A 4,614-nucleotide genomic window follows, 5' to 3' on the forward strand; every position below is an offset into this window, starting at 1 on the left:
CTGTTTAGAGAGATTTGCATGGCTGTTTAAAGAGATGTGCTGTTATGCTTTGGACTTTTTGTCTGTTGTCTAAACCTGGGACGTTTCTTGCTTGCAATAACATAAATGATAAGACAGACTACAACACTGTGGACAGCTGCCCTTTGTCCAGCTTTCTCCTACACCATCACCCAAACACCATAGTCATAGTGTATAGTCACGGTCAATAAGAAGCACAGACAACCCTCACTTTGTCCAGCAGGGTGTGCTAACATGCACTCTGAACAGGCCACTCATTAAAAGGGTTGATGGTCGTGAGTGATACTTTGTCCATATAATGGGCGTGTTGACTTACAAGGTGCTTTGTTTGTTTTGGGGAAGACTTGGGACTTATAAGTGCGCCTTATGACTGCGAAAATATATATATATATATGTATCTAAGCTTACAGCACCTAGTATTCCCAGGCGGTCTCCCATCCAAGTACTAACCAGGCCCGACCCTGCTTAGCTTCAGAGATCGGACGAGAACGGGCGTTCTCAGGGTGTTATGGCCGTAAGCAACAACTGCTTTCAAAATTTTGCATTTTATACATGTGTGACGGGCCACTCCTCACGTGGCGATTTGCAGCACCACGTCGCTGTCGCTCCGATACACCACGGACACTCAGGTGGATTTTAGAATTGTTTCTTTAATTTAATTCTGCAACACAATGTGGCAAGAGCAAGAGTGAAGTCGCAACCATCTCAAGATAATCTGCACAACACACGTGTTTACAAATAAATTTAACAGAAGTTGACAAAATGTTACTTTTACAACAGTACAAGAATCAATGTGGGCTCATGACAATCAACTGAACTACTTGAGCGCACCACAGCAACATAAACGAACCAAATCATAATAATAATAATAATGTGCATTTGTTGGACGAGCAACGAGATGCGACTTACCACTCTGCAATCCTCGTAGCTCTAACTGACGCTACGCGGGATGCAGGAGCCACATTGTGTGCCATTGCGTCACTTCCGCCATCATTTAACAATGTATTTATTTTACTCCGTTACACATGTGGTCTTTATTGTGGCAAATACTTCAATCCAAAAATACGTAACAAGAATCTGTTACTATAACCACAGTCACAAATGTTTAACAACAATCTACAAATGCATGATTGAAGTCACAGATAAATTGCAAATATCAGCAAATGTGTACAACAATTTGTTGGCGCATACACATGGTTAAATGCGGACAACAATCCATAGATGTAAAAACGGGACCTTTTGATTGGCTGTGTTCTTACATGTGACGTTTGCCACAGTCCTGCCGCGGACGACTCGCAAATGCGTGTGCTGATTTGCAAATGCGTGTCAGGAGACTTGTGTGTGGCTCCGTAGCTACACATTCGGACCACATGGGGGCACTAAGTACCACCAATATACAGTGAACCCCCGCTACTTCGCGGTTCACCTTTCGCGGGTTCAGTGCTTCGCGGGTCTAAAAAATATTCGGGGGCATTGTAGTTTCGCCGAGCGGCACAAGGGGGCGCTGAAGCGGTTAGACGGCCGGCGTGCGCCGAAGAGGAGAGTGGACGAAGAAGAGAGTGGTCGAAGAAGAGCAGGTTCCCCCGGACACGATTGGTGGCGACGGACACGATTGGTGGCAACGTTTCGCGCGGTTCGGACCGTATCAGAGCTCCGGCCGGCGTGCGTGGCAGTTAAGCCGTAGATGAGCAGCTTCCCCGGGCACGGGCGGTGCCAAACGGCCCCTAAGTTTAACTGAATGGAAGCTCCCGAGGAGGAGGGCATGCTCGCGTCACAGTAAGCCGAAGAGGAGCACCTTCTCCGGGCACCGGCGGAGCGCGAGGCTGTCAGTTATGAATGAATAAATAAATAAATAAATGAAGAATGCCACCTTTCATTTGACTGTCATGATCCGTGCCTGTCATGCCGCGTGTGTTTTTGTTTTTTCAGCTGTGTGTGCGTTCCTCCAGCGATCGTCTCGTGCTGCGAGACGCGCTGATTACACTGACTATATTGTGATTATAATAAATATCTTTGTATCACCACCTTTTTTCCCGTGTCTGCGTTTGGAGAGTCCTGCTCAATCCTCCAGCTCTGCTGGAGGATCATAACATTCACAGGGCACACCGGACGGCGTACCAGCAGGTAAAAGTCGAAGTAATTAAATAAATACAAAAAGAAGTAATTGAATAAATACAAAAATAATGGCTGGGGAATAAAAAAATAATAAGTTTTAATAATAATTTGTTTTTTTGTTATAACATGAATTTCACTCTCTCTCTCTCTGCCCGTATTCTATATGGTGTACTGTATACAGGGGGGTATATAATTGCATCATTTTGCAAAATTTTAAAACGCAAAGAAATGCACATACAATACGGTAAGCACCACGGGCAATTGGTCAATTGGCCAATTCACTACAGTAGCCCAAGCTTCTCCCGATGCCCATCAGTCCACGCTCATCTCGTATACGTATGTACAATACGCTTCTGGCCATTGATCGCGGTTAGTTAGTCTTTGTCTCGCAGTAATTTTTTAAGTGTAAACGTTTTGTGGAGCCATTCGTGATGCCTCCCAAACGCTCTTTATCCCTTGGTGCATCTAGTAAACCGAAGAGGAGCAGTAAAGCTCTTCATGCCCCTGCGCAAAACGACGGACTAATTATGTTCGTGTTTGCTTGTTTTTGTATGTTTGTTTTGTTTTTGATTGGTTGTTCGTAAGTAAATTGTTTGGTAGAACAGTGTTCTAGTGTGTTCACTCTCTCTCTCTGTACCCGTATATTTTTTTTTAATATATATTTTTTTAAGCATTTTTGAAGGTGCGCCGCTATATATAATTTATTTATTTATTTTTTTTTTTTTTTGAAGGTGCGACGCTACTTCGCGGATTTTCAGTTTCGCGGGTGGTCTCAGTCCCCATTAACCGCGAAAACCGGGGTATTTTTTTTTTTTTTAGGTGCGACGCTACTTCGCGGATTTTCAGTTTTGGCGGGTGGTCTCGGTCCCCATTAACCGCGATAACCGGGGGTTCACTGTATACACCAATAACATGGGGGGGGGGGGCTTTCACTGCTATCCACCCATGGTCACGTACCATTTATTTGACATTATTTAAATTGGAATAAATGGTAATAAAGTGGAACTAATAAAATAAGAACAAATGATATAACCAGTGAAGCTAAAAAAAAATGAATGAAGCTTCTCCACACCTGCTAATTGCCACTTTAACTATACTTCCCTTTATTGCATTCAGTAAACACCATTTTTTAAAATTGACTCATTAATTTTTTATTTAGTGAACACTCACTGCACCAACCCAACCGGACTGCATCGGGTCATCTGTCTGCTCCACCTTTAGATTACGAGGGTCCCCTTTTGGTCTTAATGTGTAGCTCCGGAGCCTAACTCAAGTCTCCAGACACGCATTTGCAAGTGTGACGCACGCCCGCCCTCCTCCTCCGGCGCTTCCATTCGGCTGCATTTAGGGAACACTCGGCCCTGCCTGCGCCCGAGGAAGGCGCTCCTCTCCCGGCCAAGTGTGACGCGCGCGCGCCCTCCTCCTCGCGCTGAAATGAATGAAAAAAAAAAGGTTAGGAAAGATTCTGACTTTATTCTCAGAATTCTGTGATTAAAGTCTGATCCTTTCAACCTCTTTTTTTTCATTCATGGCCCTAATCCTCTTCCGTACAATTTAGTATTGTTGTCAACAGTCTGCCATTTTTTGCTACATGCAACCAGATTGAAGTATAATTATCTAGTTTGAAGCGGGCTTTAATCGCACTGGCGTAGCTCAGTGGTTACTTCGACAAGAAACAATTCTACCGCAGAATTCGCCTCTTCTCAAACCCAGCATGGGATCGAACCGCGGGTGCTGTCCAGTGTTTTGATGTTTTCTTGGTATTTCATTCTGTAGTAACATTGTCGATTAATCATACCCTCAATACTGATTGACGCCAATTGGAATTTCAGCAATGTATAATAAGCTATTTTGTCAACATGTCACCCTGGTGTCACTCAGTGGTTGATTACTTCACCGAATAAAAATGCGACTTTTGACAAGATATGGGCTGGACATATGGTCACCGTCCCGTGTTTTTATCACGTTTTCAGTGACATGGAATTTACTTTACCCTACAATATATGGTAACATTCTTGTTAAGGTGTGTGGTGTCCGGTCCGTGTCTCTTTTGGTCATTAAATATTACGTTTGAAAACCGACACAAAAAATGGAGAAATAACCCTTTTTTCGAGTTTTGCTCTAATACCGAAACACCAAAATTGAAAAACAACTTGATTTTCTCGTTTGCTGTCTGGAACGACGAAGGAAAATCTAAAAATGGTTTCATTTTCAATTTCTAACCAGCAGGTGGCGGTACATACTGTAATGCTCAAGCCTTTTCCACAAATACAATAAATTTTTATTTATATAGCGCATTTCACAACAGTTGGAGCTGCAAATAAGCGCTTTCTATATGGTGTAATATAAATCAGCAGAAAATTAGAACGCAAACTAAAACACATAAACACATTTACAATAAATGCCAGAAGAACAGTGCTAATTATACTTGGAGTAAATGGCTGGTACCCTTCTGATAAAGAATAATAATAATAATAATAA

At 42.9% G+C, this 4,614-nt stretch overlaps 1 pseudogene; it reads right to left on the reverse strand.

Annotated features, from left to right (window-relative positions):
- Window positions 1-419: 419 nt before the first annotated feature.
- Window positions 420-538, reverse strand: LOC148321075 (5S ribosomal RNA; annotated as a pseudogene).
- Between the last annotated feature and the right edge of the window lie 4,076 nt (window positions 539-4,614).

Source organism: Idiotropiscis lumnitzeri, chromosome 16 (assembly GCF_059441095.1).
Source record: "Idiotropiscis lumnitzeri isolate Australia: NSW breed Sydney's pygmy pipehorse chromosome 16, RoL_Ilum_1.0, whole genome shotgun sequence".
Classification (NCBI taxonomy): Eukaryota; Metazoa; Chordata; class Actinopteri; order Syngnathiformes; family Syngnathidae; genus Idiotropiscis; species Idiotropiscis lumnitzeri.